Source organism: Procambarus clarkii, chromosome 10, assembly GCF_040958095.1.
Source record: "Procambarus clarkii isolate CNS0578487 chromosome 10, FALCON_Pclarkii_2.0, whole genome shotgun sequence".
Classification (NCBI taxonomy): domain Eukaryota; kingdom Metazoa; phylum Arthropoda; class Malacostraca; order Decapoda; family Cambaridae; genus Procambarus; species Procambarus clarkii.
The window spans coordinates 23,907,032-23,925,942 of record NC_091159.1 but is presented as its reverse complement, the minus strand read 5'-3'; positions in this window follow the sequence as shown (position 1 = coordinate 23,925,942).

Genomic DNA, 18,911 nt, shown 5'->3' with positions numbered 1-18,911 from the left:
AGGAAGGAAGGGGAAACAATCTACACACTCTGCTCTTCCATACCAAGGTGTTTTGGAGGCAGACCCGTGGAGGCTAATCAAATATACCCTCTCAAGGAGGAAGTGGAGCGGGGTGGAACTGGGGGGGGGGATGGGGTCCAGTATATGCGTCGTCTCATGCCCCGGGGGTCCAGTGTACACCTCTCCTACGTTCACCTACGTCAGTGATTACCCATTTCCAGTCACAGGAACTCATCCATTCTCCGTGTGGTCCCCTCATGTGTATAACCTGTGACAACTCCCCTTGTATTAGTTGCCACAGATTGTCTTAAGACACCATCAACATCGTTACCGATGAAATCAAACTAGAGAACAGAAATTACCTCATAAGACTCCCAATTGCAACGGGAGGACTTAAATTAATTTTTATATTGGACGAAAGTTGGAATATTATTAAATGCTGTTGTATACAGGGGTTTGTTAAGCCTGTGGGGTTGGGGAGGGGGGGGGAGGGGGGGGGGGAGTGATGGTAAAGCAATCAGATATCAGCTGGAGAATGCTGAAATTGGCCAATCTGAATACGACAGAGATCTGAGAGTCACGATCAGAAGGAATATTAAACCTTGGAATAAATGTATGTTTGAAACGAGGCACATAGGTATATATATAACATTCATAACACAGGTTTAATAATGTCATATTTGATGTTATTCTTCAGTTTTATTTGATGAAGTAAGCTTAATTTACTTCCTTTAGAAAGGTGAAGAATAAAAAGGTATTACTAGGCTGATATTAATTAGCGGTAAATATATGAACGCAAAATAGAACACGTGCAAGGGAATAATTGAGTAAATTTTGATTTAGGAAAGACTTTAGGTTGGAAAAATGAGTTGATGATTTAAGAGTGAAATTACCGGGTAATATGATAGTTATTGGATCACTGGATTGTTTCAAGCTCAGGACAGACATACATTTTGTTGAGTATTAACAGGACTTGCCTTGTATGAACCAATAACAGTTTCTTCTGTTTAAATATTCAGAAGTGTCCAGGTGGTGATTATACCAGCTGTGGAGGTGGTCGTATTCACCTGCCTCACCTGCGTCTCTCATCTGCGTCTCTCACCTGCCTAGGTAGATTGTACGCAGGTGGCCTACACACACACACACACACACATACACACCCACACACACACCCACCCACATACACACCCACACACACACCCACACACCCACCCACCCACACCCACCCACACACACCCACCCACCCATACCCACCCACACACAACCCACCTGCCTATTAACTCGCTGCGCCTACCGTAGCACGTTATTAACAAGTTTTATTTCCGAGCCATTACCATAGAGATTGGTTCAGCGATTTATAGTTCCTCTGTAGAAGGGGGATCATAAAGACGAGACTCCAGATTCACGACACCTATAAACCGTCCGGTGAAAGGGAGATTGTCGAGAGTAGGAGGGAAAGGAGAGGGAAGCTCTGAAAGACTTATAGCTTGAATGCGAGACAAAAGGAAGCGGAGAAGATGGCTAGATGGGACGGTGGGAAGGGAAAGGGAAGGGAGGGGGGGGGGTCTATCCTATTACGTATAATTGGCGTTCACGTTCAAAGCGGGAAGAGGCTATTTGTTAATTAAGTCATGTGGGACAAAAGGCTGGTTGGAATTGGGGAATTGTGTTCTGGTGGATAAAGCTTGATAATATACGGGTTAAGTTGCCTGTCATGTGCAGAGTCTTGCGAGCAGATGGAGTTTGGTAACTGTGAATGAGGAGGAAGGTAAGGGATAATTGGACTGGGGGGGGGGGTGAAGGGGGAGTGGGAGGGGGGGGGTAGTTCGACATTTAGAGGAAGGGTGGAGATATTGAGGGGAGAGGGATTGATATTGTGGAAGGGGAAATATGTGAAACTGGGGGGGGGAGAGGGGGTAGATATTGATGGGGGGAGGAGGAGGAGGATATTAATGGGAAAGGGCGGGGGGGGGGGATTAACATGGAGGTGGGGAGAATGGCAGGTACATAAAAAAAAATTTTTTTACCATTGTCAAGAGACAAATTTTTTAGTTCAAAACTGAACACGACCATAAATGATAACTGGTGGTGTTACACCAGACACGGGAGAGTGTTCTTATGTGTCTATGTGTTTACTTGGTAACACGTTCCAAACCAGTGTTTACCTAACAAAAGCCGGGAAAGTCGAAAATTCCATTTTGTCAGCGGGATTCTGCTTGTGTAAACTGTCCTTATTAGGACTACTCAATAGCTCGGTCGATATAGAGCTTCGGCCTCTCACACACACACACACACATTGGTGCTGGGACCAATTCTATTTCTTGTAAATGTTAACGACATGTTTACAGGCGTAGAGTCCTACATGTCGATGTTTGCGGATGACGCAAAGTTGATGAGAAGAGTTGTGACAGATGAGGATTGCAGGATCCTCCAAGAGGACCTGAACAGGTTGCAGAGATGGTCAGAGAAATGGCTACTAGAATTCAACACGAGCAAATGTAAAGTTATGGAAATGGGACTAGGAGATAGGAAACCAAAGGGACAGTACACAATGAAGGGGGAACAGCCTACCTGTGACGACGCGTGAAAGAGACCTGGGTGTGGACGTAACACCTAATCCATCTCCTGAGGCACATATAAATAGGATAACGACAGCAGCGTACTCTACACTGGCAAAAGTTAGAACATCATTCAGAAACCTAAGTAAGGAGGCATTTAGGGCGCTTTACACTGCCTACGTGAGGCCAGTCTTAGAGTATGCCGCCTCATCATGGAGTCCCCATCTGAAGAAGCATATAATGAAACTGGAAAAGGTTCAGAGGTTTGCAACGAGACTCGTCCCAGAGCTACGAGGGATGGGGTATGAGGAGCGCCTGAGGGAACTGTGCCTTACGACACTAGAAAGAAGAAGGGAGAGGGGGGGATATGATAGGAACGTATAAAATACTCAGAGGGATTGACAGAGTGGACATAGACGAAATGTTCACACGGAATAGTAACAGAACGAGGGGACATGGATGGAAGCTTGAAACTCAGATGAGTCGCAGAGATGTTAGGAAGTTTTCTTTTAGCGTGAGAGTAGTGGGAAAATGGAATGCACTTCAGGAACAGGTTGTGGAAGCAAATACTATTCATAATTTTAAAACCAGGTATGATAGGGAAATAGGACAGGAGTCATTGCTGTAAACAACCGATGCTCGAAAGGCGGGATCCAAGAGTCGATGCTCGATCCTGCAGACACAACTAGGTGAGTACAACTTGGTGAGTACACACATGGGGGTCCAGGGTTCGAGTCTCCTAAAGCCTAGGAGCAAGATTCACGAAGCAGTAACGCAAGTACTTACGAACGTGTACATCTTTCCTCAATCTTTGACGGCTTTGTTTACATTTATTAAACAGTTTAAAAGCATGAAAACTTCCCAATCAACTGTTGTTACTGTTATAAACAGCCTCCTGGTGCTTCGAAGCTCATTAACTGTTTAATAATTGTAAACAAAGCCGCCATAGATTGAGAAAAGATGTACAGGTTCGTAAGTGCTTGCGTAACAGCTTCGTGAATCTGGCCCCCCAAGTGAAGGGCAGTGTTTACCTGTTTTCTATATCAGGTTACCCCCCCCCCCCCATGCAAATTCAATTAACCTTTGACTCTCGTTGTACGGGAAGCACCTGATGCTGCATTCTTTATGGCGTCCTTTTAGTCCATGTTCTCTATTGACTTTACACTCATTCTCAAGCCCAGCGTCCCAACTTGTACTGTATAATAATAATAATCCCAGGGGTCCCACAGGGGTTAAGTTATATAATAATCCCAGGAGTCCCACAAGGGTTAAGTTATATAATAATCCCAGGGGTCCCACAAGGGTTAGGTTATATAATAATCCCAGGGATCCCTCAGAGGTTAAGTTATATAATCCCAGGGGTCCCACAAGGGTTAAGTTATATAATAATCCTAGGGGTCCCTCAGGGGTTAAGTTATATAATAATCCCAGGGGTCCCACAAGGGTTAAGTTATATAATAATCCCAGGGGGTCCCACAAGGGTTAAGTTATATAATAATCCCAGGAGTCCCACAGGGGTTAAGTTATACAATAATCCCAGGGGTCCCACAAGGGTTAAGTTATATAATAATCCCAGGGGTCCCACAAGGGTTAAGTTATACAATAATCCCAGGGGGTCCCACAAGGGTTAAGTTATATAATAATCCCAGGGGTCCCACAAGGGTTAGGTTATATAATAATCCCAGGGATCCCTCAGGGGTTAAGTTATATAATAATCCCAGGGGTCCCACAAGGGTTAAGTTATACAATAATCCCAGGGGGTCCCACAAGGGTTAAGTTATACAATAATCCCAGGGGGTCCCACAAGGGTTAAGTTATATAATAATCCCAGGGGGTCCCACAAGGGTTAAGTTATACAATAATCCCAGGGGGTCCCACAAGGGTTAAGTTATATAATAATCCCAGGGGTCCCACAAGGGTTAGGTTATATAATAATCCCAGGGATCCCTCAGGGGTTAAGTTATATAATAATCCCAGGGGTCCCACAAGGGTTAGGTTATATAATAATCCCAGGGATCCCTCAGGGGTTAAGTTATATAATAATCCCAGGGGTCCCACAAGGGTTAAGTTATATAATAATCCCAGGGGTCCCACAAGGGTTAAGTTATATAATAATCCCAGGGGTCCCACAAGGGTTAAGTTATATAATAATCCCAGGGGTCCCTCAGGGGTTAAGTTATATAATAATCCCAGGGATCCCTCAGGGGTTAAGTTATATAATAATCCCAGGGGTCCCACAAGGGTTAAGTTACATAATAATCCCAGGGGTCCCTCAGGGGTTAAGTTATATAATAATCCCAGGGATCCCTCAGGGGTTAAGTTATATAATAATCCCAGGGGTCCCACAAGGGTTAAGTTATATAATAATCCCAGGGGTCCCACAGGGGTTAAGTTATACAATAATCCCAGGGGGTCCCACAAGGGTTAAGTTATATAATAATCCCAGGGGGTCCCACAAGGGTTAAGTTATACAATAATCCCAGGGGGTCCCACAAGGGTTAAGTTATACAATAATCCCAGGGGGTCCCACAAGGGTTAAGTTATATAATAATCCCAGGGGTCCCACAAGGGTTAAGTTATATAATAATCCCAGGGGGTCCCACAAGGGTTAAGTTATACAATAATCCCAGAGGGTCCCACAAGGGTTAAGTTATACAATAATCCCAGGGGGTCCCACAAGGGTTAAGTTATATAATAATCCCAGGGGTCCCACAAGGGTTAAGTTATATAATAATCCCAGGGGTCCCACAAGGGTTAAGTTATATAATAATCCCAGGGGTCCCACAAGGGTTAAGTTATATAATAATCCCAGGGGGTCCCACAAGGGTTAAGTTATATAATAATCCCAGGGGGTCCCACAAGGGTTAAGTTATATAATAATCCCAGGGGTCCCACAAGGGTTAAGTTATATAATAATCCCAGGGGTCCCACAAGGGTTAAGTTATATAATAATCCCAGGGGTCCCACAAGGGTTAAGTTATATAATAATCCCAGGGGGTCCCACAAGGGTTAAGTTATATAATAATCCCAGGGGGTCCCACAAGGGTTAAGTTATATAATAATCCCAGGGGGTCCCACAAGGGTTAAGTTATACAATAATCCCAGAGGGTCCCACAAGGGTTAAGTTATACAATAATCCCAGAGGGTCCCACAAGGGTTAAGTTATATAATAATCCCAGGGGGTCCCACAAGGGTTAAGTTATATAATAATCCCAGGGGTCCCACAAGGGTTAAGTTATATAATAATCCCAGGGGTCCCACAGGGGTTAAGTTATATAATAATCCCAGGGGTCCCACAAGGGTTAAGTTATATAATAATCCCAGGGGTCCCACAGGGGTTAAGTTATATAATAATCCCAGGGGTCCCACAGGGGTTAAGTTATATAATAATCCCAGGGGTCCCACAGGGGTTAAGTTATATAATAATCCCAGGGGTCCCACAGGGGTTAAGTTATATAATAAGGGCCTTTGATAATATATTGAGACTTTGTTGATTTTGAACTTCTGATCACCTAAGGCACACGCACTACCAACTGCACCATGATGAGCGCTTTCCTTGAACATTCCCCCTCCCCAGCCCCCCAACCCCCACCCCCAACCCCCCTCCCTCTCTCCCCTCACCCAGGTTCCCAAGACTGATTTCGATAAGACAAGTGAGTTATGCAACTCATTACAGTTATGGCTATCTTATCTTGAGGTTATCTCCAGGTGATTTCGGGGCTTAGCGTCCCCGCGGCCCGGTCCTCGACCAGGCCTCCTTTTTGTTACACATCCCCAGGGAGCAGCCCGTAGCAGCTGTCTAACTCCCAGGTACCTATTTACTGTTAAGGCTAGAGTGATTGGCTGTATACATCTTGTAGCAAACAACTAGAGTGGGTGTTTTGGAGGCAATCCGGCCTCCTGTTTAGATAGTACTCTTTGTAACTATGTGCACCATAGTATAAACATTGACGTACTCAGCAGTTAGATAGTAGAACTTTGTACTATTCACTTTATAGAGTCCGAAAAAATGAAGCTAAAAAAGAAGCATAAATCTTCCTAGGCCCTAGTATAGCACACATATGTACTATATTAGGCCTCAGATAACGTGTATTAGGCCTAGGAAGATTAGGTTAGTTTACTTTGTCTTTACAACACAAGTAAACAAATAGTTTTCCTGTTTGTCCAACACAATAGTACCGATTTCTACTTTCTAAATTGCGTTGTACATCGGTATATGTACTATGGTGCTCATCGTTACTATAAGTACTGCCACAACAGCTGCTGGAGGTGGTGTCACATATACGCTATAAGTGTATATGTGACACCATATACCATTCTCGCTATAAGAACAGTGTCTTGATACGCCTTAACAGGTTTCCTTTTGACAACTGCTCGTTAATCTAGTTACCATTTCCTCTCCCCCCCCCCTCCTGTTTGTGTCCAACCACATGGGCTGGACGATAGAGCGACAGTCTCGCGTCATGCAGGTCGGCGTTCAATCCCCCGAGACCGTCCAAGTGGTTGGGCACCATTCCTTACCCCCCCCCCCGCCCGTCCCATCCCAAATCCTTATTCTGATCACTTCCAATATATTGTGGTAATGGCTTGGCGCCTTCCTCTGATATTTACCTTACCTTCCACATGTTTATGAGGGAATGATCAGGGGAAAGCGCCAAGCCATTACGACTGTATAGTACTCCAGCTGTTTGTGTGAATGAGAACCCGTTTACACATGATTCGAAACTGATTACGTTCGAACGTTCCCCGAGTGCTTCGCTCACTATATGGTTCGAATTGCATCTCTCTGAATGTTTCTTCATCACATCATGAAATCACAAATTATTGCTAGCAGAATCACAATACCTGACCTGAAGTAGGCCTACACGCAGACATGATAATGTATGACAGTAATTTGTATTCAAATATATATTTTTTTATTGCACAGAATATTAAGATTGATATTAAGATTTAGATACCTGCTTCGTCCCTCTGGTGTGGGACGAAGCTTGTATGAGCCGAGCCTGAGGATGGGGTTACAGGTTTCCTTAATTAACTGTTATTAACAGTAGTAGGAGTAGTAGGAGTAGGAGTACAAGTTGTATTATATTTAATAATAATAATACTGTTACTTTTTATATTCTTGAATGCTAGATTATTTTGGGGGTCAGTTTCTAGTCTAAGAAACTTTTTTGCAATCACAACTTTTCCTGATGGAAGGTGCATGTCTGGAAGGTGAGGGGGGAGGGGGGGGGAGGGGGAGTGGGGAGAAAGAGCGAGTGGGAGGGGCGTGGGAGAGAGACCAAATGGGGAGGGAAAGGGTGAGAGAGTGAGTGGGACGAAGGGAAATGAAGAGAAACAAGGACACACACACACACAGACAATCAAGCAGATATGACTATTCAACAGAGGGTCAATACCAAGAATTCAAAAAACACTCACCCCCCCGTCCCATCCCAAATCCTTATCCTGACCCCTTCCAAGTGCTATATAGTCGGCGCTTACCCCTGATAGTTGCCTCCCCTTCCCGTCAACACCACCACCACACGACGTACAGTGTGGCCGGAGCGGCAACAACTTTGCATTCAATTGTGACAGTTGTTAGTTCAGGAAACCTCGAGATACTCCAAGAACAGTCAAAGACAACGAGATATGGTGAAGACGCAATTAAGGACAGCTTCTCCAGCTCAAGAATCTCAAACTCCGAAACCATTTATAATAAAAAGAGAAATCGAGTGAGAATTGAATCGTTATCGGCAGGAAAACAAATCGTAATTGAGATTGGTAAAAGTTTTGAGAGAGAGAGGTAAAAGTTATGAGAAATATGACGCGTTTAAGAGTACAAATCCGTTTGCTGCCCTCTACAAGAATGGTGTATGGATAAAGTTATCCATGACTAGGGTAAGATAGATAAGGAGCGAGACCTTAGGATTATCCTTGATAACAAAGCCAATACCCATGCAGTAACTGGACCTCTCAGATTAGGTACATGGTCGGGGAATTTTGCAACAAAGATGTGAAAAACATGATGTTAACGCCCTTCATCCGGGCCTTGGACCGGGTAATGTTAACGATGTATTAACTATCTGGATGGCTAATTATAGGGGTAGTTGTGGTGTCATTAGGTCCAAGTGAGAGAGGCCAGTCACCTGAATGAATATACAGAGTACCTGGTTAAAACTTAATGAAAATAATAGCCTAACACCAGGAGTTATTATAATGCCCAACAAACCTCGATAAAATGGAAGCAAAGCAATAGGTAGATGGAAGCTGCTTCCTTTGGCCCAACTGGTCTTCAACAGGTTCCTTAACTGTTCTGTTCTTGTGTTATACACGAGCAGGCCTAGTTATGCCCTCACAGGGTGACAATTGTCGACCTCATGACCCACTTGGGAAAATAGAGGCCTAAGCGCCCCTGCCACTCACATTCACAAAGGAAACTTTTGGGATTATTAAGAGGTGTTCTCAAGATGATATTGGGAATAGATTGATGCAGTCATCAATATAAACAAAAATATTTATATATAATTAGAAATGACATTTTTTTGTTAAATATTTTATTTTCAAATCGTCATTTTCAATAAAGTCTCTTTAACACGTAGTGGGTCTCTACTTTACTGGGGTGGTCTGGTGGTTGTGTTGTGTGGTGGTGGAGGTCTGGGGGTTGTGTTGTGTGGTGGTGGAGGTCTGGGGGTTGTGTTGTGTGGTGGTGGAGGTCTGGTGGTTGTGCTGTGTGGTGGTAGAGGTCTGGGGGTTGTGTTGTGTGGTGGTGGAGGTCTGGTGGTTGTGTTGTGTGGTGGTGGAGGTCTGGGGGTTGTGTTGTGTGGTGGTGGAGGTCTGGGGGTTATGTTGTGTGGTGGTGGAGGTCTGGGGGTTGTGCTGTGTGGTGGTGGAGGTCTGGGGGTTGTGTTGTGTGGTGGTGGAGGTCTGGTGGTTGCGTTGTGTGGTGGTGGAGGTCTGGGGGTTGTGTTGTGTGGTGGTGGAGGTCTGGGGGTTGTGTTGTGTGGTGGTGGAGGTCTGGTGGTTGTGTTGTGTGGTGGTGGAGGTCTGGGGGTTGTGTTGTGTGGTGGTGGAGGTCTGGGGGTTGTGTTGTGTGGTGGTGGAGGTCTGGTGGTTGTGTTGTGTGGTGGTGGAGGTCTGATGGTTGTGTTGTGTGGTGGTGGAGGTCTGGGGGTTGTGCTGTGTGGTGGTGGAGGTCTGGTGGTTGTGTTGTGTGGTGGTGGAGGTCTGGGGGTTGTGCTGTGTGGTGGTGGAGGTCTGGGGGTTGTGCTGTGTGGTGGTGGAGGTCTGGGGGTTGTGTTGTGTGGTGGTGGAGGTCTGGTGGTTGTGTTGTGTGGTGGTGGAGGTCTGGGGGTTGTGTTGTGTGGTGGTGGAGGTCTGGGGGTTGTGTTGTGTGGTGGTGGAGGTCTGGGGGTTGTGTTGTGTGGTGGTGGAGGTCTGGGGGTTGTGTTGTGTGGTGGTGGAGGTCTGGGGGTTGTGTTGTGTGATGGTGGAGGTCTGGGGGTTGTGCTGTGTGGTGGTGGAGGTCTGGGGGTTGTGTTGTGTGGTGGTGGAGGTCTGAGGGTTGTGTTGTGTGGTGGTGGAGGTCTGGGGGTTGTGTTGTGTGGTGGTGGAGGTCTGGGGGTTGTGTTGTGTGGTGGTGGAGGTCTGGGGGTTGTGCTGTGTGGTGGTGGAGGTCTGGGGGTTGTGTTGTGTGGTGGTGGAGGTCTAGGGGTTGTGTTGTGTGGTGGTGGAGGTCTGGGGGTTGCCTGAACGTTCAGATGAATGGCGATATTATACGCACGTGAGAGCCTTTCCTCGTAGCCATTGAAGCGTAATACGACAAATTTGCAATCGCTATACCTGTGTGTGTGAGAGGATTTGAGTCGCACATTCTTGAGCTTTTCTCATTCGGCTTCAAATAAGGAGCAGGCGAGACACACGCGCGCGCGCTCGCACGCACAAACACAGAAACGTACAGGCTGTGGTAGTACACACACTTACAGGCTGTGGTGGCACCCACACTTACAGGCTGTGGTGGCACCCACACTTACAGGCTGTGGTGGTACACACACTTACAGGCTGTGGTGGTACACACACTTACAGGCTGTGGTGGTACACACACTTACAGGCTGTGGTGGTACACACACTTACAGGCTGTGGTGGTACACACACTTACAGGCTGTGGTGGTACACACACTTACAGGCTGTGGTGGTACACACTTACTGCACGAGTCACTTTTATGTCACTTTTACAGTCGGCTGAAATTGTCCTACAACGCAAATTTTCATTCCCTGCCCTAAAGTTGTCCTCACAACACTTTTGTCCCTTCCTCACCCCCCTCTAAAGTTGTCCTCACAACACCAGACACTTCCTCATCTCCTCTAAAGTTGTCCTCACAACACCAGACACTTCCTCATCTCCTCCTTACTCTCCCCCGTCAGTTTCACAACTCTTAAACTCTCCAGGGTAAATACTCGTCCACAACTTGTCTAAAACAACTTGTTCAACTCCTGCCTCTAATAGGGTGGGTGGGACTTCCTTCCCAAACCTGCCTCTCCCAAACTTGCCTCTCCCACACCTGCCTCTCCCCACACCTGCCTCTCCCCACACCTGCCTCTCCCAAACCTGCCTCTCCCACACCTGCCTCTCCCACACCTGTCTCTCCCAAACCTGCCTCTCCCAAACCTGCCTCTCCCAAACTTGCCTCTCCCAAACTTGCCTCTCCCAAACTTGCCTCTCCCACACCTGTCTCTCCCAAACCTGCCTCTCCCAAACCTGCCTCTCCCAAACTTGCCTCTCCCAAACTTGCCTCTCCCAAACCTGCCTCTCCCAAACCTGCCTCTCCCACACCTGCCTCTTCCACACCTGCCTCTCCCAAACCTGCCTCTCCCCACACCTGCCTCTCCCACACCTGCCTCTCCCAAACCTGCCTCTCCCAAACCTGCCTCTCCCACACCTGCCTCTCCCACACCTGCCTCTCCCAAACCTGCCTCTCCCAAACCTGCCTCTCCCACACCTGCCTCTCCCCACACCTGCCTCTCCCACACCTGCCTCTCCCAAACCTGCCTCTCCCAAAACTCACCCTTGTTTCCGGGTAGTTTCTGTTCGGAGGGTCGAGTCGCTAATTCCGGATTACAGGCTTGGATTGCTGGGCCCTTCCTCTCCCTCTCTCACAACTTGTGACTGGTCCTCCCGCTCTTGGCACGACTGACATGGCGGGTACAGCGACGACCTTGGATCTTGCAGGGTCCAAGTTCGATCCCCCGGTGGTGCAAGTGGTTTCGTCATGGTTTTCCCCCGATAATTCCCCCTTCTCACTCATATCCGTGTCATCGCTTGATTGTTTCAAACGCAGGCTAGACAGGAAAATGAGCGGATGAATATAAATATGGGTCGCCTTGAATGAGCCAATAGGCCCTCTGTAGTTGAATTTATTCACGCATTTCCCTCCATTCTGACCATTCTGAAATGAATGAAATGAATGAAATGAATATATATATATATATATATAAACCAATGAAATATATATATAATGAATATATACAATGAAGAATACAATATAAACAATTAAATACAGCGTGTTGAAATCAGCCCCCGAGAGAGAAATAGAGAGAGAGGGGAATGGTTGTATTTGTGAATACAATTGAAGGTGAATCCATGTTCAGAGCCTCTTCCCCCTCTTTTCATAACTACCCAACAGGGGTCACAGGTAATGGATGGTAAGGGGGAACCGGGGACAGTTACTCTAGCCACTTGCATCAACCCAGCTCCTGTTAAATAGTGCGCACTGATCTTCGACACTTCTTTATTGAATTCTGTTTTATGAGTTGAAGCTTTAGTATCCAGCTTGTTTTTTTTAAAGCTGAATGGTATGGTTGTAAGTCAGGACGCTCGTTCAAGTCTCGCTTTGCTCCAGCGATGTTGTCATTATTATTTTAATAAAGTATTGACCGGGATCTTTAGCAATAAAATATGTCGCTATAAGCTACAGTAATATCGCAGGTGAAACGTTCTGCCACGTTTTAAATGATGATTTGATGATTGAGATGAAAGATGATTATGATGATTGAGATGCTTGGTGTATAAGTCTACACACACATTAGCTCCGTGAACTGGTGGGAGCAGGAGGAGGCGCGCGATATATCCCAGTTAAAACATAGTTAAGAGGCAAAGTTTGGGCATAAATACAGACAGGTGGAGACATAGCGATGGGCACCGGGCATAGTCCCAGCATTCAGGACATGTCTAGAGAGGACATTCATCACATTCCTAGAGAGGACATTCAGGACATGCCTAGAGAGGACATTCAGGACATGCCTAGAGAGGACATTCAGCACATGCCTAGAGAGGACATTCAGAACACGTCTAGAGAGGACATTCAGGACATGTCTAGAGAGGACATTCAGGACATGTCTAGAGAGGACATTCAGGACATGTCTAGAGAGGACATTCAGGACATGTCTAGAGAGGACATTCAGGACATGCCTAGAGAGGAGATTCAGGACATGCCTAGAGAGGACATTCAGGACATGCCTAGAGAGGACATTCAGGACATGTCTAGAGAGGGCATTCAGGACATGTCTAGAGAGGACATTCAGGACATGTCTAGAGAGGACATTCAGGACATGCCTAGAGAGGGCATTCAGGACATGTCTAGAGAGGGCATTCAGGACATGTCTAGAGAGGGCATTCAGGACATGTCTAGAGAGGACATTCAGGACATGTCTAGAGAGGACATTCAGGACATGCCTAGAGAGGACATTCAGGACATGCCTAGAGAGAACATTCAGGACATGCCTAGAGAGGACATTCAGGACATGCCTAGAGAGGACATTCAGGACATGCCTAGAGAGGACATTCAGGACATGCCTAGAGAGGACATTCAGGACATGCCTAGAGAGGACATTCAGGACATGCCTAGAGAGGACATTCAGGACATGCCTAGAGAGGACATTCAGGACATGCTAGAGAGGACATTCAGGACATGCCTAGAGAGGACATTCAGGACATGCCTAGAGAGGACATTCAGGACATGCCTAGAGAGGACATTCAGGACATGCCTAGAGAGGACATTCAGGACATGCCTAGAGAGGACATTCAGGACATGCCTAGAGAGGACATTCAGGACATGCCTAGAGAGGACATTCAGCATGCCTAGAGAGGACATTCAGGCACATGCCTAGAGAGGACATTCAGCACATGCCTAGAGAGGACATTCAGGACATGCCTAGAGAGGACATTCAGGACATGCCTAGAGAGGACATTCAGGACATGCCTAGAGAGGACATTCAGCACACGCCTAGAGAGGACATTCAGGACACGTCTAGAGAGGACATTCAGGACACGTCTAGAGAGGACATTCAGGACATGTCTAGAGAGGACATTCAGGACATGTCTAGAGAGGACATTCAGGACATGTCTAGAGAGGACATTCAGGACATGCCTAGAGAGGAGATTCAGGACATGCCTAGAGAGGACATTCAGGACATGCCTAGAGAGGACATTCAGGACATGCCTAGAGAGGACATTCAGCACATGCCTAGAGAGGACATTCAGCACATGCCTAGAGAGGACATTCAGCACATGCCTAGAGAGGACATTCAGGACATGCCTAGAGAGGACATTCAGGACATGCCTAGAGAGGACATTCAGGACATGCCTAGAGAGGACATTCAGGACATGCCAAGAGAGGACATTCAGGACATGCCTAGAGAGGCCTTTTAGGACATGCCTAGATGTGACATTCAGGACATGTCTAGAGAGGGCATTCAGGACATGTCTAGAGAGGACATTCAGGACATGTCTAGAGAGGACATTCAGGACATGCCTAGAGAGGGCATTCAGGACATGTCTAGAGAGGGCATTCAGGACATGTCTAGAGAGGGCATTCAGGACATGTCTAGAGAGGGCATTCAGCACATGCCTAGAGAGGACATTCAGAACACGTCTAGAGAGGACATTCAGGACATGTCTAGAGAGGACATTCAGGACATGTCTAGAGAGGACATTCAGGACATGTCTAGAGAGGACATTCAGGACATGTCTAGAGAGGACATTCAGGACATGCCTAGAGAGGAGATTCAGGACATGCCTAGAGAGGACATTCAGGACATGCCTAGAGAGGACATTCAGGACATGTCTAGAGAGGGCATTCAGGACATGTCTAGAGAGGACATTCAGGACATGTCTAGAGAGGACATTCAGGACATGCCTAGAGAGGGCATTCAGGACATGCCTAGAGAGGACATTCAGGACATGCCTAGAGAGGACATTCAGCACATGCCTAGAGAGGACATTCAGAACACGTCTAGAGAGGACATTCAGGACATGTCTAGAGAGGACATTCAGGACATGTCTAGAGAGGACATTCAGGACATGTCTAGAGAGGACATTCAGGACATGTCTAGAGAGGACATTCAGGACATGCCTAGAGAGGAGATTCAGGACATGCCTAGAGAGGACATTCAGGACATGCCTAGAGAGGACATTCAGGACATGTCTAGAGAGGGCATTCAGGACATGTCTAGAGAGGACATTCAGGACATGTCTAGAGAGGACATTCAGGACATGCCTAGAGAGGGCATTCAGGACATGTCTAGAGAGGGCATTCAGGACATGTCTAGAGAGGGCATTCAGGACATGTCTAGAGAGGACATTCAGGACATGTCTAGAGAGGACATTCAGGACATGCCTAGAGAGGACATTCAGGACATGCCTAGAGAGAACATTCAGGACATGCCTAGAGAGGACATTCAGGACATGCCTAGAGAGGACATTCAGGACATGCCTAGAGAGGACATTCAGGACATGCCTAGAGAGGACATTCAGGACATGTCTAGAGAGGACATTCAGGACATGTCTAGAGAGGACATTCAGGACATGTCTAGAGAGGACATTCAGGACATGTCTAGAGAGGACATTCAGGACATGCCTAGAGAGGAGATTCAGGACATGCCTAGAGAGGACATTCAGGACATGCCTAGAGAGGACATTCAGGACATGTCTAGAGAGGGCATTCAGGACATGTCTAGAGAGGACATTCAGGACATGTCTAGAGAGGACATTCAGGACATGCCTAGAGAGGGCATTCAGGACATGTCTAGAGAGGGCATTCAGGACATGTCCTAGAGAGGGCATTCAGGACATGTCTAGAGAGGACATTCAGGACATGTCCTAGAGAGGACATTCAGGACATGCCTAGAGAGGACATTCAGGACATGCCTAGAGAGAACATTCAGGACATGCCTAGAGAGGACATTCAGGACATGCCTAGAGAGGACATTCAGGACATGCCTAGAGAGGACATTCAGGACATGCCTAGAGAGGACATTCAGGACATGCCTAGAGAGGACATTCAGGACATGCCTAGAGAGGACATTCAGGACATGCCTAGAGAGGACATTCAGGACATGCCTAGAGAGGACATTCAGGACATGCCTAGAGAGGACATTCAGGACATGCCTAGAGAGGACATTCAGGACATGCCTAGAGAGGACATTCAGGACATGCCTAGAGAGGACATTCAGGGACATGCCTAGAGAGGACATTCAGGACATGCCTAGAGAGGACATTCAGGACATGCCTAGAGAGGACATTCAGCACATGCCTAGAGAGGACATTCAGCACATGCCTAGAGAGGACATTCAGGACATGCCTAGAGAGGACATTCAGGACATGCCTAGAGAGGACATTACAGGACATGCCTAGAGAGGACATTCAGCACATCGCCTAGAGAGGACATTCAGGACACGTCTAGAGAGGACATTCAGGACACGTCTAGAGAGGACATTCAGGACATGTCTAGAGAGGACATTCAGGACATGCCTAGAGAGGACATTCAGGACATGCCTAGAGAGGACATTCAGGCACACTGCCTAGAGAGGACATTCAGGACACGTCTAGAGAGGACATTCAGGACACGTCTAGAGAGGACATTCAGGACATGTCTAGAGAGGACATTCAGGACATGTCTAGAGAGGACATTCAGGACATGTCTAGAGAGGACATTCAGGACATGCCTAGAGAGGAGATTCAGGACATGCCTAGAGAGGACATTCAGGACATGCCTAGAGAGGACATTCAGGACATGCCTAGAGAGGACATTCAGCACATGCCTAGAGAGGACATTCAGCACATGCCTAGAGAGGACATTCAGCACATGCCTAGAGAGGACATTCAGGACATGCCTAGAGAGGACATTCAGGACATGCCTAGAGAGGACATTCAGGACATGCCTAGAGAGGACATTCAGGACATGCCTAAGAGAGGACATTCAGGACATGCCTAGAGAGGCCATTTTAGGACATGCCTAGATGTGACATTCAGGACATGTCTAGAGAGGGCATTCAGGACATGTCTAGAGAGGACATTCAGGACATGTCTAGAGAGGACATTCAGGACATGCCTAGAGAGGGCATTCAGGACATGTCCTAGAGAGGGCATTCAGGACATGTCCTAGAGAGGGCATTCAGGACATGTCTAGAGAGGGCATTCAGCACATGCCTAGAGAGGACATTCAGAACACGTCTAGAGAGGACATTCAGGACATGTCTAGAGAGGACATTCAGGACATGTCTAGAGAGGACATTCAGGACATGTCTAGAGAGGACATTCAGGACATGTCTAGAGAGGACATTCAGGACATGCCTAGAGAGGAGATTCAGGACATGCCTAGAGAGGACATTCAGGACATGCCTAGAGAGGACATTCAGGACATGCTAGAGAGGGCATTCAGGACATGTCTAGAGAGGACATTCAGGACATGTCTAGAGAGGACATTCAGGACATGCCTAGAGAGGGCATTCAGGACATGCCTAGAGAGGACATTCAGGACATGCCTAGAGAGGACATTCAGGCACATGCCTAGAGAGGACATTCAGAACACGTCTAGAGAGGACATTCAGGACATGTCCTAGAGAGGACATTCAGGACATGTCTAGAGAGGACATTCAGGACATGTCTAGAGAGGACATTCAGGACATGTCTAGAGAGGACATTCAGGACATGCCTAGAGAGGAGATTCAGGACATGCCTAGAGAGGACATTCAGGACATGCCTAGAGAGGACATTCAGGACATGTCTAGAGAGGGCATTCAGGACATGTCTAGAGAGGACATTCAGGACATGTCTAGAGAGGACATTCAGGACATGCCTAGAGAGGGCATTCAGGACATGTCTAGAGAGGGCATTCAGGACATGTCTAGAGAGGGCATTCAGGACATGTCTAGAGAGGACATTCAGGACATGTCTAGAGAGGACATTCAGGACATGCCTAGAGAGGGCATTCAGGACATGTCTAGAGAGGGCATTCAGGACATGCCTAGAGAGGACATTCAGGACATGCCTAGAGAGGACATTCAGCACATGCCTAGAGAGGACATTCAGAACACGTCTAGAGAGGACATTCAGGACATGTCTAGAGAGGACATTCAGGACATGTCTAGAGAGGACATTCAGGACATGTCTAGAGAGGACATTCAGGACATGTCTAGAGAGGACATTCAGGACATGCCTAGAGAGGAGATTCAGGACATGCCTAGAGAGGACATTCAGGACATGCCTAGAGAGGACATTCAGGACATGTCTAGAGAGGGCATTCAGGACATGTCTAGAGAGGACATTCAGGACATGTCTAGAGAGGACATTCAGGACATGCCTAGAGAGGGCATTCAGGACATGTCTAGAGAGGGCATTCAGGACATGTCTAGAGAGGGCATTCAGGACATGTCTAGAGAGGACATTCAGGACATGTCTAGAGAGGACATTCAGGACATGCCTAGAGAGGACATTCAGGACATGCCTAGAGAGAACATTCAGGACATGCCTAGAGAGGACATTCAGGACATGCCTAGAGAGGACATTCAGGACATGCCTAGAGAGGACATTCAGGACATGCCTAGAGAGGACATTCAGGACATGCCTAGAGAGGACATTCAGGACATGCCTAGAGAGGACATTCAGGACATGCCTAGAGAGGACATTCAGGACATGCCTAGAGAGGACATTCAGGACATGCCTAGAGAGGACATTCAGGACATGCCTAGAGAGGACATTCAGGACATGCCTAGAGAGGACATTCAGGACATGCCTAGAGAGGACATTCAGGACATGCCTAGAGAGGACATTCAGGACATGCCTAGAGAGGACATTCAGGACATGCCTAGAGAGGACATTCAGCACATGCCTAGAGAGGACATTCAGCACATGCCTAGAGAGGACATTCAGGACATGCCTAGAGAGGACATTCAGGACATGCCTAGAGAGGACATTCAGGACATGCCTAGAGAGGACATTCAGCACACGCCTAGAGAGGACATTCAGGACACGTCTAGAGAGGACATTCAGGACACGTCTAGAGAGGACATTCAGGACATGTCTAGAGAGGACATTCA